The 27,753-nt window shown below is 42.2% G+C and overlaps 1 long non-coding RNA gene across 1 annotated transcript in view; it reads left to right on the top strand.

Annotated features, from left to right (window-relative positions):
* Window positions 1-27,450, top strand: part of LOC118001777 — a 111,367-nt gene extending 83,917 nt beyond the window's left edge. Inside the window, exons 3-4 of the long non-coding RNA XR_004676837.1 lie at window positions 16,367-16,516; window positions 27,425-27,450. This is a non-coding gene — a long non-coding RNA (uncharacterized LOC118001777). The remainder of the gene's footprint in view (window positions 1-16,366; window positions 16,517-27,424) is intronic.
* Window positions 27,451-27,753: the final 303 nt, after the last annotated feature.

Raw genomic sequence — 27,753 nt, 5'->3', positions numbered from 1 at the left:
AAGATGAATAACATTGCTTGAAAGTGGCAAAAGAGATTCTTTCTGTTGGTTATAAAGGTGGGAAAATCCATACCAATCATCTCACTGAAAATAACCACCAGACAATTAAATGACATTTAAAAATTTTCTCAAAAACATTAAAGAGCTAATGACAAATGAGGAATTAGTGGGTTCAGATTCAGGAGAAGATGAAAGTCCAGAGAAGATGTTGGCACTGGGACTGCTTTTGACCAAGGGGCAATTGAGAATCTGAAATATAGTTATGAGAGTAAGCAGCACCTTTCCAGTCCTGGGAGATGAGGGGACGTGAGGTTGGAGCCCCAAGCCCACCAAGATATAACCTGCTATGCTTTGGTCTCAGTCTCAGCAGAGCTTTTCATCCTAGAGGTAAGGGTGAAACAGAAGTAAAACAGACCTCTCATGAACTTTGGCCTAGTTTTGGGTCATCTGGGTGACCAAGAAATCTTATGTCCTGAAGTAGGAATTAAGGGTAATGAATTGAGGGCGCCTGGGTGGCTCAGTTGGTTAAGCGACTGCCTTCGGCTCAGGTCATGATCCTGGAGTCCCGGGATCGAGTCCCGCATCGGGCTCCCTGCTCCCTGCTTCTCCCTCTGACCCTCCTCCCTCTCATGCTCTCTGTTTCTCATTCTCTCTGTCTCATATAAATAAATAAAATCTTAAAAAAAAAAAAAGGGTAATGAATTGATAGTGTCTTGAGACTTGGCAGAAGCAAATAAAAATTAAATCTAAAAAGTAACATCAATTTAGACTTCAAAATATTTCTACCAATAATTTAAAAAATACAATGTCAAGCACATAGTTAAAAAATTCCAACAAGACAAAAAACTAGGTACATGAAGATAGACACTCACCTGAGAAAGAACCAGTGAAAACAAGAAATAACACACACACCCATAAGAATATCAGATATGGGAATTATCAGTGAGAGACTGTATAACAACTATGCTTACTATTTTTAAAAAGAGAAAGGATAAGTTTGAAAAATTTGTCAGATTGTTGGAAACCATAAAAAGTGCAAAGCAGATTTAAATAAAAACAAACTCTAGAACAAAAATCTAATAACTTAATTAAAACTCAATGTATAGGGCTCCTGGGTGGCTCAGTTGGTTAAGTGACTGCCTTCGGCTCAGGTCATGATTCTGGAGTCCCGGGATCGAGTCCTGCATCAGGTTCCCTGCTCAGCAGGGAGTCTGCTTCTCCCTCTGACCCTCCCCCCCTCATGCTCTCTCTATCTCATTCTCTCTCTCAAATAAATAAATAAAATCTTTAAAAAAAAACAAAACTCAATGTATAGATGAGTGACAAATTAGATACAGTTGAAGAGAAAATTAGTAAACTATAAGATTAGTTAGAGGAATATATACAAAATGAAGCACAAAAGGCAAAAGGTAATAAGAAAATGTAATATAACATGTTTATATATATATATAAAATTAGAAGGTCCAACACATGTCTATTTGGAGATTTGGAATGAGCAGTGCCATGAGCCTTGAGAATAAAATAATTGCTAAAAGTTATATTTATCAATAATAATTGATAAAATAATTGCTGACAATTTTCCTAAGAGACATTTTTATATATATAAAAATTCACAAGAAATCCTAGTCAGGATAAATATAAATCCTTAAAACTGCCTGAGAGGAAAAGGTCACTTTAAAAAAATATTTTCTTTTATTTTATTATGTTATGTTAGTCACCATACAGTACATCATTAGTTTTTGATGTAGTTACTTTTTAAAGGCACAACAGATACACTGGTAATTGAGTTATTAAGAACAACAATGGAGTCAGAAGATAGTGGAATATCTTCAATATACTGAAAATGCAAAAACAAAGAACAAACTGCTAACATAGACTGTCAGTAAAAATATCTTTCAAATATGAAGGTGAAATAAAGATGTTTCCAGACAAAAACAGAGAGAGTTGTTAGCAGTGACTGTCAGTGAAGGAAACATTAAAGAGAGTTCTTTAGGCAGACAAAAAGCAATCCTCAATGGGAGCAAAGGAAGGTATAAATATATGAGTAAATCCAAATGACATGGCTTTTATAAAACAATAATAATACTTGTGGGATACATATATATGTGTGTGTTATTATCTATCAATCTATCTATCATCTATCTATCATCTATCTATCTATCTATCTATCTATCTATCTATCTATCTATATCTCTACATAGGACACAAAAATGTTTAAGTTTGGAAGGGACTAAAAAGATTGTAAGTGTTCTGGGTGCCTGGGTGGCTCAGTTGGTTAAGCGACTGCCTTCGGCTCAGGTCATGATCCTGGAGTCCCAGGATCGAGTCCCGCATTGGGCTCCCCGCTCGGCAGGGAGTCTGCTTCTCCCTCTGACCCTTCCCCCTCTCCTGCTCGCTCTCTCTCATTCTCTCTCTCAAATAAATAAATAAAATCTTAAAAAAAAAAAAAAGATTGTAAGTGTTCTAAGGTCCTTAAATTGCTGAAGAGGAAGTAAATAGTTGCCCAATTACCATGACTACTTTGGTAAGTCCAGGATACATGTTGTAATTTCCAAGGTAAACATTAAAAGCATAATAAAAAGTTTAAAACTTTTAAATAAAGAGACTGAGAAAATGGAATGATAAAAAAATGGTCAGTCCAAAAGAAGACAAGAAAAGAGAAAAAAAGCATGGAGTGAGTGGGACAAATAGAAAGCATATTGTAAGACAATAGATTTAAAGTTAAATATTTTATAATTATATTAAATATAAGTAGACTAAATACTTTAGTTAAAAGACAAAGATTTTCTGGCTTGATTACTAATTGAAGCCAAATTGTATTCTGTTTCCAAGGCACAAATTAAAATATGAGAATAAAAAAAGTTTGAAAATAAAGGAGTGGAAAAAATTGTACTTTGCAAACAGTAGCCAAAGGAAAGCTATTAAATCTGTATTAACATCAGACAAACTTGACCTTAAAGCAAATTAAAAAAAAAAAAAAAGAAAGAAAGAAATTATTGGAGACTAAGAGTCACTTCTTACTGATTAGGGATTCAACCCATCAGGAATATAGAATAACTTAAAATTTATATGCATCTAATTATATGGCCTCAAAATATTTGAAGGAAAAAGAGACCAGAAGATGGAGCTATAGGTAAATCTAGTCATTCTGAAATTTTGTAACAGATCTCTCTCAGAATTGATAGATAAAGCAGGCAAAAAATCTGTAAGGCTGTGAAAAATTTCAAAAACATGATTAAAAACCTGACACACCAAGAGACAGCATGATAATATGCCTGGTTTTCAAGTACATATTAAATTACAAAAACTCAGCCTATAGGAGGCCACAAAGCAGGTATCAACACTTTCAAAGGGTTAAAATTACAGAGGATGTAATGTGACCACAGTTCAAAAGCAAAAAGGTCACAGGAAGATCACCATATGTTTAAAAATTAAGAAAAAATATCTAATAACCCTCAGGTCAAAAATAAATCTTAACAAAACCGCATTTTTAGAAAACATGTTTTTAAAAAACATGTGGGATGTAGTGAAACCAGAGCTTAAAGAGAAATCTTCACCTGAGAACGCTGTACTGGGAAAAGATACAGCCTGAAAAAGACTCAGTGAACTATGCGTTTGTCTCAAGAAATTAGAAAGAGAAAAGCCAGACACATGGAAAGAAAGTAGAAGAAAGGAAACAATAAGGACAAGAGTAGAAAATACTGAAATAAAAACCAAGCAGAATAGACCAAACCAAAAGTTATGTTTTTGGAAAAGATGAATAAAATTGATAAACCATGAGCAAGGCGGATCAATACGACACTGAAAAAAGGGCAGAGAAGCCACTACTGGAGATGAGAAAGGGGGTACAGAGGTAGGGGCTTAAAGAGCTGAGAGTGAGTTAGGAGGTGATGCAGGGGAACGGATGTCCCAGCAGTGAGGACAGTCTGGACCGTAACAGGGGCTGAGGCCAGTGCTGCTCACTGTCTGGAGCAGTGTGAGAGAGGCCGGCCTTTGGGAAGAGCAGGACGGGAGGCAGGTGCAGCCAGGAGGGTCCAGATTGGGCAGGGCAAACTGGGCTTTATCTTGAGAGCTGCGGGGAGCCCCTAGAGGATTTTAAGACAGGGGAGAAGTGAGGCCACAGATTTGCCCTGTAGGGTGATGGTTAGCTGCAATCTGGGGCAGGATGAGGAGATGGGGTGGAGTGAGGGTGTGTGTGTTGAGGAGGCACATGCAATCATCTAGGGGGGAAAGTTGAGGGCCTCAACCAATGGAGCAGGAGGGGCAGGGTCAGACACATCCGGGGGGTGGAAACTGAGGACAGAGGAAACACAGGATATTTAAGGAAACAGAGGATATTTAAGGGATGAAGGGCTCATGATGAATCGGCAAGTGGGGTGCAGCAGAAGAAAAACAATTGCCAAAGAAAGGGCATTTCACATCACATCCTCCTACTGGCCCTCAGGACAGCCCCGGTGACAGTAGGAGACTTCAGGGAAGAGTCTAGTTTCTGTGGATCGTGTGTAAGTGGAGCCCGGTGCCCGCCGCCCGTGAGAGCATGGCTGGGAACTTGCTGAGCTGTGACGGGAAAGAGAGAGCACAGCCACCGAAGGCAATGTGAGCTCACAGAGTTTTTAAAAGATGGAAGATGCAGGTTTTCCTTCTTTCGCTCCTTGCAGCCTCCACCTGAAAAACTACAATCAGTGACTCACATCATATGATGAAGATTTTCCAGCTATTAATCCAGGTTTTCCCTTTCCTCCCTCTTCTTACATATTAATGGGGAAATATTTTTGAACCTGGCCTCATGATTATTCTTTGTTTGTATGCCTGCTTATTTTACTCCATCAGAAGACGGGGAGAGAAATATTTTTAAGAATTGCAAAAGGCAAAGAGATAAATTTAAAGAATCGCCATCGCTGTTCCTGCCAAGGGAGTCTATGAAATGTTTAAGTCAGAAATGGCCAGTATACATGTCAGACTGGTATGTCTACATCCCATTTCCCCCCCTGTAACATATTGTAATTGAAAGATACCCAAACAGATGTTTTCTGTTATACGGATTCAGTTCCAAAGTTTTCTTCATATGCTGTTCACAGACAAATAATCCCTAAGGAGCTACAGGGGCCAATAATCTTCATTTTTGTTATTGCATGTGAAAATATTTCAGGCTGCGTATGTTAGATTAATTTTGTTTCTGCACAGCATTATTATTAAAAGAGGATCCTATCACCTTTCTGTGCACGTTTTAACAATTAATTCCTTTGCCTTATCTTGTGGTGAAAATTCTATTCATTCCTTTTAGGTCGTCAAATCATTTATTCATTTGCTGTGGTATCGAGATGCCCCCTTCCTCAACCAAATTACATCCCCTTGACCCATGGAGTCCCTCACAAGAGATACTCAGATTGGCCAAGTGTGTGTTCAGGCACACCTATTAACACAACAAGTCTCATGTTTTCTTGTTGAACTGATGTTCCAAAAATGAAATATTTAGAATGGCAGTGTGGAAACAATGTTTCTACTAAGAGGGCTAGGAAAACCACTGTCTAGCTAGACTCTATCAATATTGCTTTAAATCTTGAATTGCTATGTCTCAAAGTCATGCTAAGGTCAGAACTTATCGTGAATAATGGCTTGGCAAACAATTATAACCCTCTCTGCGGGTCCTGCGTGCTGATTCCAAGGATGGGAAAGAGCACTGACCACGAGATGACTGACCTTTGCAGTATAAGCTTCCTGGGGTCTGGACCCCAAAGTGCTATCCAATAATGTCCTTTGTCACCATCATGGGTCTTTCTGCTCATCAGTAAATGAATGCAGGAGAGATGGGGAGGTGGCTGTCAAGGTATCTTCTAGGGTTAACGTTGGTGAAGTTCATTGTAGAATTCAGGGGTCTGTTTAAGAAGTTGGAGTTCCTTGTTCCAAAACACAGAGATTTCCTGCATTTCTTTGCTGCAGGTGGAGGACAGGCCTGATTTGCTGGCTGAGTGGATGGAGTTCACATAACCACAAACACTAGACATGAGTATGGGAAGGAGAGGCCAGGCGCAGTGCCCTCCAGGACGTGTGGCACTGGTGGGGCAGGGGGTTGAAATCTAGGCTTTGTTATTTGTCCCTTCATATGTCCATTCCCTCACTAAATGATTATGGAGTCCCTTCAGTGTGGTGGGCATTGTAGTAGGCACTAGGTAGACTATGGTGGACAATATAGATACAATCTCTGGCCACTTAAAGCTTCCAAGTCTGTTGAGACAGACAGATGTTGGATAACTAGCAGACAAGCTATTCGTTGAACATTGTCATAAATTCCATGAAGGACAAGCACAAAATCCTATGGGACAGTATAGCAAGGGGACCATTGGTAATGGTAGGAGCAGGGGTTAGAGGTCAGTGAAGGCCTCTCTAGATGACACATTTGCCAGTTTGACAGGAGGAGAAAGAAAGGGCACCAGCCCAGCAGGGAGGATAGCATGTGTGAGGCTGAGAGTGGGGAACAGCCATGACAGGAGGCAAGAACCAAAGGAAGTTCAGATGGTAGGTGAGGGAGGGAGGCTGGGGAAAGAGGAGGCTGGTGATGGTGGCTGGGGGCCCAGGAAAAAGCTCTTTTTTTTTTTTTTTAAAGGAGGTTCTATGCCCAGCATGGAGCCCAACACAGGGCTTGAACTCACTACACTGAGGTCAAGATCTGAGCTGGGATCAAGAGTCAGATACTTAACCAACTGAACCATGCAGGCACCCCCAAAGCTCTTCTTTTAAATCAAAGACAGTGGAAGCCAGAAGGTGGTTTTAAGCAGGAGAGTGACACAATTCCACTTGCATTAAAAAAATATAATTCTGGCAGCTTGAAGAGAGGCTGGGGACTGGTGAGACATAGTGGGATGTGGGGAACACATGAAGCAGGACAGGGCTGGGGTGAGGCTGCCCCTTCAGGTGGTCAAAGACCACAGCTGCAGCAGCCTTGGCTTGCCCTCTCCACTGTCTCCCTCCCTCCATAATGTCATTCTGCTCCCAAAGCTGCTCCCCTGAGAAGCGGGGGGCACCTCATGGAGTACAATGAAGACTGTGGGCAAATGACTTCTCCAAGGACTAATTTTCTTCACTCCGATAGCAGGTGAAGGAATGAACTCATTGAGCAAATGTAAATAGAAAATATAAATTGGGGCTTTCTCATGCCTCCAAAAATCAGATTGTGTTGATTTCCTCATTTGTGCTCCACCTGCGTGTGAGGTGAGTCCTGAGCATAGTAGGGGCTGCAGGCCAAGGATGGTCCCACGGGCAGACAGGGACATGCTGGTCATTAGGGACTGCGGGGCACATGCACTTGAACACAGACAAGACCCTGATCTCAGAGATTTGCATCTGGTGCTCTCACACGCACCCCTGACAGTCTCTAAAAATGAGTGATTGGGATTTGAACATCAAAGCCTCTTGGTGAGTAGAAAGAAAGACTATCTTTCCTGTCAACAACATTCAGCACTCCCAGTGGCAAGGCATAGAATGCTGCAGGGTCAGGTTTCCCCCAGATGGAGGAAATCATGCGTATCCCGGAAGGGCCACACGACAACCAGCCCGGGAGCCCATTTACCCTGCTTGTTTGAAAAGAAATGGGAGAACCATTTGCTGAAAACCCAATTTTCCTTAAAAAAAAGAAGCTGATCCAATATCCTTGACATGGGGCGGAAAGATAGATTGCTCAAACCTGGGACCAGAGCAAGCTCTTTGTGAAGTGGAAATGGATCAGATCTTAGTGGTCTAACAGAACAGAAAACACCTAGGTATTCTTTGGCACCATTTAAAAAGTATGTCAACATGAATGTCCCCAGTTAGCAATACAGCTCTCAAGTTAAAATAATCTGTCATGTGCATAGTCAACATACATGTGGGATCAGCAAGGTGAAGAGTCTTCTTTCAATTTTGTGTCCCAGAGCTGAAGAAGTTATCCAAATGTTGAAGATCTAGAGGAGAGAATCTAAAAATACCAAGAAATAGCTTAAAGGGAATCTCATGAGGTTTTTGTAGAAGTGTGTGGAGAAATCCTTCCTTTCAGTCTTCCCGCGAGTAAAGACATGGTTTTGAGGATGCTGAGAGCAGGAGGAGCTGTGTCAGCTATCTAAAAGAGCTTCCTACCCCAAAGGCTCCTGAGGTTTGGGCTATGTTGCAGTAGAGGTTGTGGATTAGAGCTTATCGTTGGGGAGCCCGTTTCTTTTCTTTTTTAAGATTTTATTCATTTATTTGACAGAGAGAGACACAGCAAGAGAAAGAACACAAATAGGGGGAGTGGGAGAGGGAGAAGCGGGCTCCCTGCTGAGCGGGGAGCCCGATGCGGGGCTCGATCCCAGGACCCTGGGATCATGACCTGAGCTGAAGGCAGATGCTTAATGACTGAGCCACCCAGGGGGAGCCCGTTTCTTCATTGGCTGCCACCTCCTCCTTTTCTTTCTGAACTGCTTCCCCTCTGAACACCACGAGCCTTTTATGCAGGCTCCTCCCTCCCCCCACCAACCCTGGAGGGAGGCCCTGGGCTAGCACGGCAGATGTGACCCTGGAGGAACCCCTCTGACATGGTCCCCTTTCCCTACTGCAGCAGAAACCAGCATTGCACCCCTCCCCTGCAGTGCTCACTCCACGTGAGGTGCCATTGGCTTAGCAGAACTCTAAGCCAGACTGCTGGGCACTGGTCAACAAGCATCTCATTGAGGTCAGGGAAGAACAAAACTCTACTTGTTTTCAAAGCTGTCTTTATTTTTAAATTTGCCTTAAAAAGCAACCAGACAGACAGAATTCATTCTCCTCTAGGGTAGGCATGCCAAAAGGTTTCTGAGCAGACACAGAAACAGTGGGATGCAAAACTGAGGCCGTTGCATAGACCTACCACTCCACTTTGGGTGAGTTGGGCAGCAGGACTCTGGATCAGTCCTTCCCAAGCACAGAGTTAAGGCGAGGATGAGGCTCTTCATCTGTGTGTTTCTTGGCCACATCCTAGCTCCGGAGTCCTGTGGTTCCTTGTCAGTGTTCTGTGAAAGTGGTATACACTCTGGACCAACATCAAAATAAAGGAGGCAGCCACATTTAAACAGGAAATATTTGCTCATTCTCTTTCTCTATATTCTAAATTATACTCTTCTTTTGAGCCTCAGTGAACACTGCACCTCCTCCATGAAGCTCTTTCTATAAACTCTGTCTGCCTCCTCTCCTCTGTCTTCTTCAAGTCAGGAAATTTTTTTTAAAGTAGGCTTCATGCCCAGTGTGGAGCCCAATGCAGGGCTTGAACTCACGATCCTGAGACCAAGACCTGAGCTGAGATCAAGAGTTGGATGCTTAACCGAGTGAGGCACCCAGGCACCCCAAGTCAGGAACTTTTTCATTTAGGAACTTCTACATTGCCAACTCTGCTAGATTGTTCTAGGGCAACTTGGTGAAGCTGGGAGCTATGGTTCCTTGAATCCCCTTTCCTGGGTTAGAGTTGGCCAAAGGATATTTGCAGGAGATGTGGAAGGCAGGTGTGAAGTGGTGGCCATCATTCTTAGAAGTTCACTGTGGTCACTTCTGGCTCTTCTATGGGAAGATCCACCATCATTCCTTAGGGCTCTGTGGCAGGAACATGGCATGGAAAGTGATAATTGAGCCCATTTGCCTTTTCTCTTTCCACCCAGCTGAGCAGCTTTCAGAGGTGGCCCTTCTTCATGTGAAAGACCAAGGAAGGGAGATTCTGGGGAAACCCATATCTGATAGTGCTCAAAGCTCTTGTTTCACAGATGGGTAGTCAGAAGTGTTGCCTACCTATAAGAAACACTAAGTAGGCTCCTGGAAATTCTACTAGTCCTTGAGTTCCTGGAATGTGCAAGTCTTTCTAAGAGGCAAGACCAGAAGTCTGATAGCCCAACAAATAAGGGATATGTAGTATTCATTCCCTGCCTCCCTCTTCTTTCCTTTCTGTCATAAACATGTTTTAAAGCCTTTCAATCTTCAAAGTTACATACCAGGTACTGAAAAATGGAGAGAGCAATGATGAATGCTAAAAGTCCCAAGAAAGAGTTGTTTTTCAAGTACTGTAGGGATACAGAAGAGTGATGTAGGAATGAAAACCTTCCCTAGCAGGAGTCATGCAGAGTAGCCAGGAACCAGCTCTGCCACCATGACCTACTCTGGAAAGCTAAGACTGTAGCATGCCCCACGACACAACTTCCGGAGAAAACCCTTCTCTGTGCCCCCCACCAATCCACTCTTGACTGTTTCATCCAATCTTTACTTGGGTGCCTTTGAAAGCCCACCCCCAAATCAGCTGAATCCTAACACTCAACACAGGCCCAGTGCCATAAAATTCCTCTCTGATTTCACTTCTCGAGATGTAGTTGAGACCCTGTCCTTAGCACCCCTTCCCTTGCCCGTTGACCCAGTTTGCTTATTTGACATGGGTTTTCCTGGTTACCTTTGTGAGGAGTATCACAATTTCTTCTTTATAATAGCTGTATTTTTTGATTTTTTATTTATGTATTTATGTATTTATGTATTTATTTTTTATTTTTAAAATATCAAAAACTGGTCAGTTTTAATCATCTTTTGCTGCTTTTTCATGTTTGTAATTCTATATTTTATTCCTTTGAACATTTAATATGGGGTTTATCTATGTGTGACAATTTTAGTATCTGAGGTCCTTGGGTGGGAACATGAATATGTTGGTCTTGTTTCTGTTAACTCACATTCATGATGATTTTTCCTTTATGAATTTGGTCTTTGGTTGTGAGTTTGAATTTGTTAGAGTTTCATATTGGGGAATCCTGAGAGCCCAAACTGGGGATGTTCCTCCAGAGATTTGCATTTGCTTCTGCCAGATCCAGGGCAGTGTTTCATCTTCAGGTGGCCAGACTTGCAGGGATCCCAAGTTCATCATTCCCAAGTATCAGGTACTAAACTTGGGTTTTTACTACAGAGTTGTGTTTTCACTTGCTCTCATGTCAGCCCTGCCTGATGCCTTTGTTTGAAGCTCATGGCTCTCTGCTCTGTTTTTAGCTCAGACTTAAAAAAATAAAAATTCTGTCCTTGGAGATTTCCCTTGCTTCCTAGAGCCCAGGCATATTAAAAAAAGATAGCATAAAGCCCATTTTATCTGGGATCCAACTTTGTAGAGGGTGGTATCTAGCACTGTCGGTGGAGCCCCATCTCTCCAGGAGTGTTCCCCTGGATAACCCAGCTTGATTAAGGAAGTTTACCTCCTTTGCTATATTTTCAGCAGCAGCATTGAGCTATAATTATATACTGATGATGTATAAATGGATACTGTAGATTAAGAAAGACACTTTCAAAATCTGTTTTATTAAGCATTCTTGAAACTGCTCTGTAAATGTCACAGAATAAGACTTGAAAAGTTTTCAGCAAGCTGAACCCAGAAATAGTATGTATTGCCTGGTTCATTCTGTGCCCACTTCCTTCTAGGGCAGATTTTAGGCTGTCTTGAGGCCAATTTTTTTTTTAAACTCTGAAATATTCCATGTTGGAACAGACTATAGAAAGTCAACATTGAAAATTAGATTTCCAACCTACTAGTCTAGCAAGAGAAGTCCCATGTAAGCATAAAAGCAGTGAGTGAGATGTGATCAGTCTACTCTTAAAGACATTGCAATAAAAATAGTTAATCTCTTTCTAAACCTTTTGTTTGACTCTCTGAAATGTTAAGGACAGGGAAGGCAAACCAGATTATCAAAGCTGCAATGCCTGGTGTTAATAAAGCCCAATGAAAAAGCAAAAACCAAGCCAAGCCAAGGTAACATGTGGAGGGGATGTGATTTTTAGAATTACCATAGCCTTTTTCTTGTTAGTAAAGGGTCTTCCAAGTTTCTCTACATAGTGATTCTTCTCAGCTTGAAAATTTGATAAACACAATCTCAGTTACACAAGCATTTGACTGGAACAAGGAGTATCAAAGGTGCCGTCCTTAGATTTGGAAGGCTCTAAAGATAATTAGATAATATTGGTCTCAGTATTCTCATTGTATAATTATCTGATGTCCATGAGTCTTCCAAAATAAGAATTATTTTGTTGTTTTAACCAACAAAAAATTTTGACTTGCTCTTTAGTACACCATGCATCACGGTGCTGGTACATGCCCCGTGGCTGTCCCCTCTCCCTTGGGGCCCTGGCCCACTTCAGCAGGGGCCAACAAGTTTATGTCCTTATAGCATCTTGAGGCCCAGGGTGGAGCAGAATGGAGTTCGACAGCCACTGCCAGTGCGTTCATGTCCATTAAAGGCTCCAGTGCACTGTCCATCATTGTCAGATGAATATTCCGTCTGGTGACAAGGGACTATCACAACTTGTGGTCCATGTTCTGTCCATGTAACTTCCTGATATGGCCTCTGATGGAGTTTTCAGGTTAAATGCTGAAAGGGGTGTGTCTGCATTACTGCTTCTCAAAGATGCCTCAGATGCTAATGCTTTAATAACTGAGGAATATTTGCCCTTAAATATTTTTCTATGCAATAAAGTAAGTCTTCTACATTATACGGATATATATGTATTTATAGACACCTATAATTAGACTCAAGATATTTTCATTTTGTAAAAAAATGTGTGAACACTTTTGTTTTTCTGAGTGACCTGTGTGCCCACCAAAAAATGATTTCTTACCCCTAGTGAACACTATTTCTGCGCATCCACTCCTATCTCTATTTTTCTTCTTTCTCTCCTTTTTTTCCCTCTCTGTTCCTCTGTTGCTCTTTCTCCCTCTCATTTTGCCTCAGATATAATCTAAGTTATATAACATCCAGTAATATAACATACATTAAAAATAGATCATAACAGACTTCCAGTTAAACAAAGAAGTTTGAACATTTTATTCATCTTTTCTCCCTTCTGAAATCCCACCAAAGTGATAGTAAAAGAATAACACACCATAAACCCACTAGAATTGAAGGGAAAGGAGGGGAGATTTCTGTGTCTAGAAGTTAGCAGTTTGGAAACTTGAAAGGAGAAGGGAGACATATAAATGACTTGAATCCCAGGGACAGCTACTACCTAAGTCTCTGGGTAGAAAATGGAAAAAAAGCAAGATCTCTCTTCTCACAGAAACCTGGAAAAACCCAGGAATTAGAGCATTGGGTCAGGATGCAGGTGGGGCTGAAAACAGGAATAATGATGGAAAGCCAAAGGAGAATTAGGGCTTCAGATGGTTTTGTTCACCCTGTATAACTGGCAATCATGCTTTCCTTATTCCAGGACAAGGTGGGAGATTTACTTTCTGGGGATATTGAGCTAGACAGCCTCTAGATTTGGGGACATCCCAGGTAGGAGGTTTGAGGATCCTCTATAAGGACAGTGGTCCAATATGAAATACAGTTAACCTTTGAACAACACGAGTTTACACTACATGGCTTTTTTCCCCAAAAAAATACAGTACAGTACTGTAAGTATATTTTCCCTTCCTTATGATTTTCTTAAAAACATTTTCTTTTCTCTAGCTCACTTTATTGTAGGAATACTATGTAATACATACAACGTATGAAATTGTATTAATCAACTGTTTATGTTCTGGTAAGGCTTCCCATCCACAGTAGGCTATTAGTAGTTCAGTTTGGGGGAATCAAAGTTATGTGCGGATTTCTGACTGTGTGAGGAGTTGGTGCTCATAATCCTCATGTTGTTCAAGGGTCAACTGTATTTTAAATACTGGCATTTAGGGCCCTAGTGAAACAGCCAATTTTCTGTAATGAATCCATGTTTTACAAGGTCTCATCTGTAATTATGAACAGATAGTGAAGGATAACCAAGAATTCATGTCAAACCTTTAACTGAGTAACAGAGATTCAAACAGAAAAAAGGACAATGTGGTACAGAACAAAACAAAACAAATGGAACAAAAGACTTCAGAGAGATATACATGGAGCAACTATAAAATTCTATAGAAAAGAATCCAACAGAATAAGAAAAGGGATTTAGACACTTAAACATATGGTAGCATAAAATAAAAAATTAGATGATGAAGCTGACAGATATCCAAAAAATAGAACAGAAAGACAAAGAGAGGAGAAGTGAGAAGTGAAAAAGAGAAAAAAATAGAGGATCAGATCAAAAGATCCAAATGATGGCCATTTCAGAAAGAGGGAACAGATTAAATGAAAGGAAGAAGTAAATTAAATAAATACAAAATATCAAGAAAAGATGTCCAGAACTGAAGAACATGATTGTCCAGATTAAAGGTGTATAATGAGTGCCCAACATAATGAGAGAAAAAAGACCCACACCTAGATGTATTTTTGTGAAGTCTCAGAACTACAGGAAAACAGATAATCTTTTAGAGAGAGAGAGAAACTCAGTGGAAAATTGCCTTTGAAAGTTAGGAGGAGGGTGCCTGGGTGGCTCAGTTGGTTGAGCGACTACCCTCAGCTCAGGTCATGATCCCAGAGTCCTAGGATCGAGTCCCTCATCGGGCTCCCGGCTAGGTAGGGAGCCTGCTTCTCCCCCTGACCCTCTTCCCTCTCATGCTGTTTCTCTCTCTGTCAAATAAATAAATAAGTAAATAAATAAATAAATAATAAAATCTTTAAAAAAAAAAGTTAGGAGGAGACAGAACTTGTACCACTATTTAAAAAAAGAAGAGACAATGAAAGAAGCAGAAAAAGAGGGAGGCTTCCTCTCCACTCCGTCACTCTGGGGATCTGGTGAGGGGATTAGCTGGGACTCAGCACCACCCCTCCCTGCTTCCCATTGGCTCCCCTCATGGGGACAGTGTTGCAGCATCAGGATTACTGCCACAGTTGGGCTCTCAGGTGATGCCAGGCTTACTGCCCTAAGTACACAGTGGTATAAAGCTTACCACATGGACTACTATGAATCATTTGGATGTTTGAGTTCTGTCCTTTTTTAAATTTTATTACCTTATAGTCATACTAGATAGTAAATCAGCAGCAGAGCTGGATTCAGAACTGAACTATCTTGACAGGAAGCTGAACACTTCTGGATGGAAGCATGAAGGGACTCTGAAATAATCTCCACACATCTCTGGCAATGGGAGATGGTGACTGCTGTTCACCCAGGTGGCTGCGTGCACATGAACAAGATGTGAACTTTCGTTTAAGCCATTGTTTAAGGTTTTGGGGTCTTTTGTTACTGCAGTGTAAAATGTAGTATTCAGGTTACTCCCCATCCTTCACAGTGTAGGAACTAAAATGTCTATACCTTGTAATTGATTGCTGGGAGGCCAAAGGACTAACTTAACTTATTTCTGCTTGAAGATTGAATTCTTTCTGTCAAGCATTCACATTTTCTCCAGAGGTCCTGGGGCTACTGATGGATAGTGAGATTATATGCCATGGAATGATCACATTCTATATAAACTTTCCTTTATTCTAAAAAAAAAAAGACCCAGAGGGTATCATTGTTCCAAGAGACCTCCCTCTTACATTTGTAATCATTAATGTCAAGGATCTTAAAGGAAAGATAGGTTCAAGGAAAGTTTGTGAGATCACTACTTATAAATTTCCCCAAAGCCTATCATCAGTCTAGATCACAGGGGAGGGATCCACAAATATTTGTATAGGTGGTTAGAAAACACAGGATACAGTCTAGTGAATGGTGGAGCTTCTCTGGACTTGAACACATTTTTGGCTCTTGTTGTCATGGCGCCCCTCCAGGACTTTCCTCTCAGTTTCAGCCTTCCCTGGAGACCAGATGCTTCAGCTCCAGCCCCGGGGCCTCCGGGGAAGAGATCCTGGTGCTTCCTGTGGAGTCGTAGCTGCTCTTTCATTTGGGGAGAGTAGGACTTGCTGGTGAATTGGTAGCTGAATTGCTTAATTTCCTTTTTGGAAAGGCTGGATCAAGTCTCTTCTTTGGGTTGAGTTATATCTCCCCTGAGTCTTCATGAATGCCCTTGGCTTTCTGAAATGTTTTGTGGTTGAGTGCTGTCCTAGGAGTTACTGGGCTAGTATTGAGGCTGTTATAACCATCATTGCCATAAAAGCACTACAGCCAACAAAGGTGTCACAGGAAAATGTTACTATGACGAGCACTCCAAATGCTGGGAAGCTCTCTATTTTAGCATCACTTCCTGCAGCTCAGTCTCCTTGAATGTCATTTGGATCTGCTCATTCCCATTGTCACAGCCATGGACAAGATCTCTGTCTCATCAAGTGTGGACTATTTGCACAAGCTCCCTGGCCAGCCTTCCTGCTGTCACTGGGCTCTTCCATTTCCTTCTCCAGGGGCTCATATGGATTGTACTAGATAGACCTCCTTTATTCTAGATAGAACACTGGAAGTGATGACTACCTAAATTAGGAAGGTGAGATGTCTAAACCTAAGGACAAAAAAATGACTGGGTTTCAGGATTAACTAGAACCCAGAGACTTAGAAGCCACCAAGAATCTCTCTTCCTCCTTTCTGCTCATCTTAGACGCCACCAAGAATCTCTCTTCCTCCATTCTGCTCATCATGCAACATTCTCCTCTGCTCAGCCAGCCAGAGCATTGGCATCCACATCGTAGGAACCAAAGCCACCCAGTGACTGAGCACCACATCTACCAGCTGCAACACCAGGGAAGAGGTGGGTCATGGAAAACACTATTGCTTATGGAAACCATGTGGATGGAAGTGGGATGGTGGGAAATGGTTCCCAGAAGAAATCGGGTGCTTGTGTGACAAACAATAGGTGCATGTTATTCAAAGCAGCCAGAAGAATCTTCCTTCAGTGCCTTCCACACCTGCCACACGAGTCACCAGCCTTCATGCAAACTGCTTATTCCTGTCTGAATTTTATAGATATCGTTTGTTCACCATCTTGAAATATCCCTGATCTTTGGGAAGCAGTCTTCCTTTTTTCCTACAGAATTCATCTTCTGCCCAAATATTTTCAACCAGCCCTACTGTATCCAGAAATCCTTCCAGCTCTTGCTTGTTGTAGAGTTGGTTGAGTAAATTAATAAGTGTACACAAACATAAATGCCAGCTATGGCATCTCTCCTCCTAGACATCTTGGAACAAATGACTGGAATCCCCAATTCTCCTGGTTTTGAAGCTTGTTATGAATCCCTGAGGGGGCTCAGGTGCCTCTCACACAATCTCTATTCTACACAGAGTTGATCCTGGCATAAAAACTACCACCTTTGTGTTGTAACAAAGCAAAGCAAACAAAACCAATACATAAGAAGATGTGGTATATATACATAATGGAATATTACTCAGCCATCAAAAAGAATGAAATCTTGCCATTTTCAATGACCTGGATGGAACTAGAGGGTATTACCCTAAGCGAAATAAGTCAGTCAGAGAAAGACAGATACCATATGATTTCACTCATATGTGGAATTTAAGATGCAAAACAAATGAACACAGGAGAAGGGAAGGAAAAATAAGACAAAAACAGAGAGAGAGGCAAATCATAAGACACTCTTAACTATAGGGAACAAACTGAGGGTTGCTGGAGGGGAGGTGGGTGGGGAATAGAGTAACGGGGTGATGGGCATTAAAGCAGGCACTTGAAGTAATGAGTACTGGGTTTGTATGCAACTGATGAATCACTAAATTCTACCTCTGAAACTAATAATACAATGTATGTTAATTAAATTGAATTTTTTTTTTAGATTTTATTTATTTATCTGAGAGAGAGAGAATGAGAGACAGAGAGCATGAGAGGGAGGAGGGTCAGAGGGAGAAGCAGACTCCCTGCCGAGCAGGGAGCCCGATGCGGGACTTGATTCTGGGACTCCAGGATCATGACCTGAGCCGAAGGCAGTCGCCTAACCAACTGAGCCACCCAGGCGCCCAATTAAATTGAATTTAAATAAAAAATTAAAACAAAAAACAATAGGTAACCACGTGCACAAAGTATATATGGGCCTAGCAGACTTTACCAATGCTGTCATTATGGAGACTGAAGGGGGAGGGACTGTCTCTCAGCAAAATGTACAATTCAAAGGGCCAAAAAACTCAACTGTTTATCAGCCTCTGCTGTTCCGCCATTGACCCTGGCCCTTCAAGGCCCAGCCTCCTCCCGTTGACACTTTTCTTTTCTTTCTCTTTCTTCAATAATTATTTTTCATTTGAGTATAGTTGACACACAATGTGAGATTAGTTTTAGGTGTACAACATAGTAATTCGAATTCTCCATACATTATTCTATGTTTACCACAAGCGTAGCTCCCATCTGCCACCATACAACACTATTACATCATTGACTATATTCCCTATGCTGTGCCTCTCACTCCTATGACTTATTCATTCCATAACTGGAAATCTGTATCTCCCACTCCCCTTCACCCATTTTGCCCATTTTCCAGCCCTCCTCCCTCTAGCAAACATCCATTTGTTCTCTGTATTTATAGGTCTGATTCTACTCTTTATTTGTTTATTCATTTGTTTTGTTTTTTAGATTCCACATATGAGTGAAATCATATGGTGTTTATCTTTCTCTGTCTGACTTATTTCACTTAGCATTATGCCCTCTAGTTCCATCCAGCTCATTGCAAATGGCAAGATTTCATCTTTTTTATGACTGTGTAATATTCCAGTGTGTGTGTGTGTGTGTGTGTGTGTGTGTGTGAGAGAGAGAGAGAGAGAGAGAGAGTATGCTACATCTTCCTTATCCATTCATCTATTGATACTTAGGTTGCTTCCATATCTTGGCTATTGTAAATAATGGTACAATACACATAGAGGTGAATATATCTTTTTGAATTAGTGTTTTTGTTTTCTTTGGGTAAATAACCAGTAGTGGAATTACTGGATCATACGGTAATTCTATTTTTAATTTTTTGAGGAAACTCCATACTGCTTTCCATAGTGGCTGCACCAGTTAGCATTCCCACCAACATTCCCACCTTTCTCCTCATCCTCACCAACACTTCCTTGTGTTTTTTATTTTAGCCATTCTGACAGATATAAGGTGATATCTCACTGTAGTTTTGATTTGCATTTTCCTGATCCTGTTGATGAATGATGTTGAGTATCTTTTCATGTGCTGTTGGCACTTTTCTATTTCTCTTCCCCTCTTGTCCTCTTCACTCATTCCCCCCACCAACCAAAACTGATAGATTGCCCCCTCTTTCAGGCCATCTTGCTATTCTCAGTGTAGAACCAAAGTTGAGACAAAACGCTGGATCCAAGCTACCTCGGAGGTGCTTGGCTGCCCATGTGCCCAGCCTAGGAGAGCTTCTTTCTGCTCAGGCACTAATTCCCGGTCTCATATACTGTGACCAGGAGCAGAGCTGCTCTGAATAAAGAAGGTGGGTTGAGGCCATGTTCCCAGAACAGGGCTGCTTCCTGGCAAGGGTATGGACTCCCCACCGTAGTGAGTGTGTGATTTAGGGCAGGGGTGGATGTAAGGAAACAGCATGTGGATGGGCATGAGCATTAAGTTTTGTTCCTTTTCTTACAGATGACTAGGAGGGATATTCCTGAGCAAGATACAGGGCTTTCTGCATGGAGCTAAATATAACTTTTGAGCAGGGAATATGGTGACTCTGCCAGGGGAGGGATCCCAGGCTGAGCCAGATGGGCCAGGGATGGGGCAGGCCAGGGATGGGAGGCTAGGAATGCTTCTCAGTGGACCTGATAACAGATTGAGTAGACGAGCTGTGGAACCAGCTCTCCAGAAGCGTCTCCAGCACAAACTCAGGAGAATATAGAAAGAAAAAAAGGGGACAGAATTGAGGAAATAGTATGCTGATGGAAAGGGCAGCTTGATTCAGGGAGGCTGAGAAAGTGGTGAAGGACCATACTGGAAGAAAGGCTTGTTTTGAAACTATTGCAGAGCCCAAGTGACACTGTTTAAAGCGGCAAGTGGAATGATGGCCAAGGCCAGTCTTCTCCTGGAAGTTCAAAGTGTGGGAATGGGATGGAGCCAGCCAGGAAAGACTCTGCTTCTCAGAGGACTTCAAAGACTGAGAGAAGATGCAGAACTTAAGGTAAGAAGAGGAAAAGAACAGGGGACTCAGGGGCAGATCTAAGAGGAGGACTTTCGGACAAGTTCTCCCCAAACATGCCTATTGAGTTAAGTGCCACGGGGCATAGATTATGTGGGTCTTGCTTGGTGCTCAGTACAATGTCTGGCACATAGTAAGCACTCAATACACATTTGTTGGTAAAGGCATAAGAGTGCTCCTAGAAGATGCATCATATAATAGGTGTCATTGCCAAGTGTGTTTGGGGCAAGCTCCAATAATGCTTTTCTCTTTAGGAAATGTTCAAATTGCATTAGCTAGTTTAAAGCTCTGAGAAATCCCGAAGGAAAGGAACTTGTCTAACTTTCCTTAACCCAGTGTTTGCCATACTTATTTGGCCAGAATGTTCCCCATCCCAATTGTCATGACACCTGTTAACACTTGGAGGAGCGCAGGTTCAGGTACAAAGAGAGAACCAGGAAGGGGCTGGAATCCTTGCCAAGACAAAGAGAGATCTGAGAGTGTGGGTTCTTGGAGAATGAGATAGGTGTGCAGGACATGGCGGGTAGAGAGGATGAGTGTAGTAGAGTCGGAGGAGAGAAGGGCACAAGCCTGGACCCAGGACCTTCTGCCTCCCCATGCATGTGTTTGCCAAGAGAAGTGGTGGCAGAGCCCACAACTAGGCAAACTCAGGGGAAGGATGGCCTAATAAGGTCAAATGTTCAGCTTGTTCAAGGTGAGAGGGGCAGGGTCTACACAGCAGTCCTCATACTGATATCTCACAGGTCTTTGTCAGACCTGGAGGTGTTCTTCAGAGATGTATCACATGACACCCCAAAAGCAAAGGCATTTTATGTCAATTTCTATGTAATTTCTTCCTTTCTCCCTCCTTCTCCCTCCCATTCCCCACCCCCTTCCTTCCTTCCTCCCTCCCCTGTCCATCCCTTCCTAAAAGGGGGGGTTTGTGTTTCTTTTCCCAGTAATGTGTAGACCATGAAAAAATATCCTTCCTCCTGATCCTCTGACTCTGGATGTATCCTCATTCATTCATTCAGTCATTGGTTGGGTCATTCATTGATAGGGGTGGGGTAATCCAGCCCTCAAGTCTTAGATAAAAAAAAAAAAACACCAAGACAATCTAATTAAATTCCAAAGTGGAAAGTTTACACCAGTGATTTTTAAACTTGATCATTCAAGAATCACTAGGAAAATAAAAAAAGACACATCCTTGTGTTCCATGCCTGAATCAGAATCCTGGATTTTTAACTTAAAATTGTAAGAGCATCCCAGGACATTGTCATGGTATGTGTGCTCAGCACTGCACTGTGAATTAGTGTTTGGAAAATACTGTAGACAATAGGCCATCTCTCTGAGATCAAGGATGGAACCACATCTGACCGACTGACTGAGTTATCGTGCTTGTCTCACTTGCTAATGAGGAAGGTACAGAGGAGGGATCCGAGCCCTCATGACCAGACAGACAGCCATCTGCCACACAGAGACCTGCTAACATGCCCGGAAAGTTGAGAGCCACACATTTCTGCTCTAAGGTCCTTGAAGTGGAAAAGGTGGCCTATTGCCATTTTATTTGGTCCCATGACTACCATGAAGCTTCAGTCCCCACACTCCACACTTGCCTGTTAAAGGTCTGTCTGTTTCCCCTTTCACCAAATTTACCTGTATGGGCAATGATACTGAAGACTCTCCTCCAAGCTGTGACAGATCATTGAAAATTGCTAGGAAAATAACTGCATAATAATGACAGCAATAATACTTGAGACCCTGTGTTCCCTAAGCGTGCTTCTTTACCCCCAGAGTGTTTTCAAAGCATGTGTCATTGCTTTGGGGCAGGCTTTTACTGTTAGCATCCTCATAACTGACACTCATCTGGGGCCCCATTTACTTTTTTATACATTTAGTCATGCATACAGATCCGAGGACTGTGGCGACTCACTCAAAAAACTCATTTGGGGGGACTACAAAGAGTGTCTTTATCAGCTGTTTTAATAACAACACAACCCCAATTAAACAGCTCAGTTTGGCTCCTTAGATATTCCTTCTCAAATCATGTCATACATATTTTGGGAAACTGTATTAAAATACTACATATTCTCCCATCCCCCAGCCCCTTCAGTCTTTGTTTATTGCTTTAGTTCATTCCTGGATTTTCTCGCCAAGCTGTGGGTAAGGAGAGCCATGGATAAGTTTATTTATTTATTTATTTATTTTTTGCTTCAAAGGATAGAAATGTCTGATTTCTCTCTGTTTTTGGAAAAATTGAGTAGTTGTAGAAAATCTAAAGCAGAACAATCTAAAACCTCCTTAGAGGGAGCTGCCTCCTGCTCTCCTTTCCTCCCTCCTTCTCTCTCTTCCTCCTGTCCTTCCTTCCTTCCCCACTCCATGTTTACTAAGTATCCGTAATGTGCCAGCCACTGTTCTAGATTCTGAATCAGACACAAAGGTGAGCAAAGTATGGTCCCTGCTCTCAGGTGTCCCACAGTCTTCTGAATCTCTCCAAGAGGACAACCTGAGAGATATGCAACATTGCTTGTGTCAGTATGAAATCATTCTGAGATGTCCACGCATGCTTCGGGGGACACCTTCCTGGCTCATAATTCCTTTTCCTGCAGACTTCTCTGTTCAGGGTACAGGCCTAGACAGGCACGAGACTGAGGACTTCATTACTCACAGAAGCCGCCGTGAGATAATCAGCATTTTTTGATGCTGGTCCTGAGCCCCAATTCCACAGGGTGACGTGAAGACAGCCCAATGACCTGCGAGCATGTGGTGGCTTGCTTCCGGGAGAGGATTTCTGAGTGCAGAGAACCCAAATCTTTTTTGATGTGCAGGATGCCTACCCTTTTCTTCAACGGGAGACCTTATACAGCTTCTGAGACTGCTTGATATGTGTGGAGATTCTCCCCCAACACACCTTTCTCTTGCCCTCTGGAAATCCAAATGAAAATAAAGCAGCTGTCAAGTGTAAAGTGAGATATAAGTGCCTCCCCCTGCCCCCGGTCAAGGCCCCAGATATTGTCCCTGCCCTGCTGGCTGTCCTTCCCTACTCTGCCTTCTCCTTCTTACCCTCATCCATATTCCACTTGGCTGGAGACACAGACCTGAGCTCTAAGGGTGTCCAAGCTCCAGTTTGAGATACATTTAAGGAAAGCTGGAGTTGGCAAACCATGGTCCCAGCTAAACCTAGATTGCAGTCTGTGTTTGTGCATCTCTGGAGCTAGGGGTGATATTTAGATTTTTAAAAGGTTGCATATATTAAAAAAAGAATATGAGATAGAGACAGCCCACAAACCTGAAATATTTACTATCTTGACTGTTATAGGAAAAGTTTGCCAACTCCTATTGAAGAAATTGTCATGTTATAGGGGAAGGGGGACCATACAGAAAAATAGCAGTACATCATCCCCAGAATGGATGGAGGTGCTGGGGTCCAGTGTAGCATGCTACCTTTTCATTCTTTGAGGAGTCCTGCATACCTCCTTGGGAGAAAGCAGACTGTATGAGCTTCCTCGTGTCTTAGAAGTTGCAGATCTCTCAGGCTCTAAAATTGTACTTTCTGTCTCTGTCTCTCTCTCTGTTGCTCTCTCTTACTGTTGTGAATTAAATCAGAAAAAGTGAAGAAAAGAATGTGAATTATTGTTCCAATTATGATATGTGATTCAAACACGTGAGGGATCTTGGCTCTTCTTCCTCTCCCCATTAAGTGCAGCTACAGCATCAATTAGGATTTAGATGATGTTCTCAGATCTGGGGAATGGATTGCTGAGTGCCAGGAAAATACTACTACAGTGTCTGTGCATGCACGGAGCTTGCTGGACAGCTGCTCAAACGGATTTCCTTTGTGCTGTCCCTCATCTGAGCTCTGTAGAAATTCTCTCCTCTCAAAGTCGTCTTGGAGTGCTTGAGTCCTCAGATCCCTGCAGTACCTTATTTTTTTTTAACCTCTCTGTTACATAAAGACTTAAGATTTTGGCTTATACTTCATATACATTGAAACATGCATATGCTTGAGAATATTGATGCTTCCTCTAAAATGGCTGTGGATACTTTCTTCTTCCAGACTCTTTATGGGGTTGACTCCAGCCTCTAAACTTGGCCTTGAAATGTGGCAAGCAGTTCAATAATGTAGAACACAGGAGACCTGACTTAGCTAAGTCTGATTTTGACTAGAGCAAGAGGCCTATTTAAAAAATTGAATGGTGGTGGCTTGCCACCTTGAAGAAAGTAGCAGTTTTAAATCAATATACTCCACCATCTGAGAAACAGATGTTAATAAGATATGACATTTGAAGGACATTTCAGAAGAATAGGATTATACTGAATATTTTTCTAATGTTTATCTAATTCTTCCCAAGTGACTTTGGAGTACAGAAAGGCAAGTGCCACCGTTCTCAGGGCTATGAGTGTATTAGCTTGTTTGATGACCACATCCCAAGATGTTATTGTGCTCCTCATTTGACAGAGGAGGAAACTGAGGCACAGGGAGGTAAATGGAATAGCTCAGATACAGAGCCTGATGATTTAGTTCCAGAGCTCATAGCCTCTTCTGACTGACACCTCATGTTCTCAGCATGCCTAGTCATATACCGGAAGGGGGATTCTTGACACTGGTCATGAATTAGAGTCACCTGGGAAATGTTAAAAAAACATAATGTGGCCTGGGCTTCACTCAGCTTTTCTTTTTGGGGTTGCTGCTACTACATTTGGGGGTTTCTCCTAATATGTGATCGGGAAGGAGAATCACTTCTCTAAGGGATTGTCTCAAGGTTCAAGTACATGCAATTGATATTTGGATTTTGATTTCATTGGTTAGATATTGTGGCCTGGATATTGGTAATTTTTTTTTATTTTAAAGATTTTATTTATTTATTTGAGACAGAGAGAATGAGAGAGACAGAGAGCACATGAGAGGGGGGGAGGGTCAGAGGGAGAAGCAGACTCCCTGCCGAGCAGGGAGCCCGATGCGGGACTCGATCCTGGGACTCCAGGATCATGACCTGAGCCGAAGGCAGTCGCTTAACCAACTGAGCCACCCAGGTGCCCCTGGATAGTGGTAATTTTTAAAAACTTCCACATTACTCTCAGGTTGAATATAGCTCAATATTAGAAACTTCATAATGGGGCACCTGGGTGGCTCAGTTGGTTAAGTGACTGCCTTCGGCTCAGGTCATGATCCTGGAGTCCCTGGATCGAGTCCCACATCAGGCTCCCTGCTCGGCAGGGAGTCTGCTTCTCCCTCTGACCCTCCCCCCTCTTATGTGCTCTCTCTCATTCTCTCTCTCTCAAATAAATAAATAAAATCTTAAAAAAAAAAAAACTTCATAATGGCATTGCTCTTTGTAGGATAACATTGCCTAGAGAAAGCTAAATTTGCCTTCCCTCTAAAAATCCTTAAAGACCATTTAATCAGGTAGCTCTTAACATAAAGGAGTTTTACAGTATGGGGTTTCCTCAAAAAAGTTAAAAATGGAACTGCCCTACAATCCAGCAATCGCACAACCGGGTATTTACCCAAAAAATACAAACACACTAATTCAAAGGGATACATGCACCCCTATGTTTATAGCAGCTTATTTACAATAGCCAAACTATGGAAGCAGTCCAAGTGTCCAAAGATAGATGAATGGATAAAGAAGATGTGATATATACACACAATGGAATATTATTCAGGTATAAGAAGAATGAAATCTTGCCATTTGTGATGACATGGTCGGAGCTAGAGAGTATAATACTGAGTGAAATAAGTCAGTCCGAGAGAGACAAATACCATAGGATTTCACTCATATGCAAATTTAAGACAAAACAAATGAGCAAAGGGAAAAAAAAGAAAGACAGAGAGAGACAAATCAAGAAAGAGTCTCTTGGGGGGAAGAGCAAGATGGCGGAGGAGTAGGAGGCCTAAATTTCGTCTGGTCCCAGGAATTCAGCTGGATAGGGATCCAACCATTCTGAACACCTACAAACTAAACAGGAGATCGAAGAAAAGAATAGCAGCAACTCTCTGAACAGAAAAGTGACCACTTTCTGGAAGGTAGGATGTGCGAAGTGAATCTGAGGCGATATTCTGGAGGATAGACGGCGGGCGAGGGGGCCTCCATCGGCCGCTTCTGGCAAGTGATAGAGCAGCAGAGCACAAAATCGGAACTTAGAAGTCGGCTCCGCTGAGGGATGTCGCTCCAGTGGCTAAGCTGGGGGTGGAACCCTTGTGGGACAGTGTGGTCTCAGGACCCTCAGGGTCACAGAAAGACCGGGGGTGCCTGAGTGCGGCACAGCTCCCAGGTATCGGAGCAGGGAAGCCGGCTGCAGAGATGGAGCCCAGGCGCGGGCTCTCAGCTCGGGGTTGCCATAAACCGTGATCCCCGGCACAGTTGGGCCATTGCTCCTCCAACAGGGACCCAACAAGAAGCAGGTCCAGGGAGACTCCCCTTCCTCCACCTGGACGAGCGGTGCAGGAGTGCACCGCAGGGATCTGCTGGGTTTGGAGACTCCACACGGGGTCGGGTGCCAGAGATAGAAACGCGTGGTCACAGGTGGGGTGAGCACGGAGTGCGGCCGGAGACCAGGGAGACGGGAGTGACTGACTGTTTTTCTCTGGGGGCGCACTGAGGAGAGGGGCCTGAGGTCTTGGCTCCTCTGGGGCGGAGATTGGGAGGCCTCCATTTTCACTCTTGGCCTCCAAAGCTGTATGGAAAGCTTGCAGGGAACAAAAGCTCCCAAGAGCAAACCCGAGCAGATGACTTAGCCCAGACCGGCAAGGGCAGGGCAATTCTGCCTCCGGCAAAGACATTTGGGAACCACGGCAACAGGCCCCTCCCCCAGAAGATCAGTGAGAACAGCCAGCCAATACCAAGCTTACCGATCAATGAGAACGGCAGAACTCCAGCGCTAGGGGAATACTGCACATAGAATCCATGGCTTTTTTCCCATGATTCTTTAGTCTTTCAAAGTTAATTTTTTAAATATCTTTTTTCTTTTTCTTTTTTTTTTCTTTTTCTTTTTCCCTTTTGCAACCAACATCTTATCAATCTCTTTTTTAAAAAATCGTTTTTATTTTTCATTTTAAGAGTCATATTCTATCCCTTCATAGTAGTTAACCTTATTTTTGGTATATATATATAAGTTGTTCTCTCTTTAAAATTTTGGGATACAGTTTCTTCTAACAGACCAAAATATACCCTAAATCTCTAGTGTATGGCTTTGTTCTAGTTTCCTGCCTGATCACATTCTCTCCACCCCCCCCTTTTTTTTTAAATCCTCTTCTTTCTTTTTTCAATCAACTTCTTATCTTATCAATTCCTTTTATAAAATATTTTATAATTTTCATCTTTACAGTCATATTCCATCCCTTCATCATATTTACCCTTATTTTTGTACATATATAAGTTTTTCTTTCTTTAAAATTTTGGGAGGCACTTTCTTCTAACAGACCAAAATACGCCCAAAATCTAGTGTGTGGCACTGATCTATGCACCAGCCTGATCAAATTTGATCATATTCTGCTTTTTTTTAATCTTTTTCTTTTTCTTTTTTCTTTCTTTCCCTTTCTTTTCCCCCAGTTTCAGGTCTCTTCTGATTTGTTTAGTGTATATTTTTCTGGGGTCGTTGTTACCCTGTTAGCATTTTTTTCTCTCATTCATCTATTCTTCTCTGGACAAAATGACAAGATGGAAAAAATCACCTCAAAAAAAAAAAAAAAAAGAACAAGAGGCAGTACCGACTGCCAGGGACCTAATCAATACAGACATTAGTAAGATGTCAGAACTAGAGTTCAGAATGACGATTTTAAAGGTACTAGCTGGGCTTGAAACAAGCATGGAAGATATTAGGGAAACCCTTTCTGGAGAAATAAAAGGACTAAAATCTAACCAAGTCGAAATCAAAAAGG

Source organism: Mirounga leonina, unplaced genomic scaffold (assembly GCF_011800145.1).
Source record: "Mirounga leonina isolate KUSES-001 unplaced genomic scaffold, KU_Mleo_1.0 Mir_54, whole genome shotgun sequence".
NCBI lineage: Eukaryota > Metazoa > Chordata > Mammalia > Carnivora > Phocidae > Mirounga > Mirounga leonina.
Note: the sequence above shows the minus strand (reverse complement) of the source record. Positions and strands in the feature narration are given on the sequence as shown.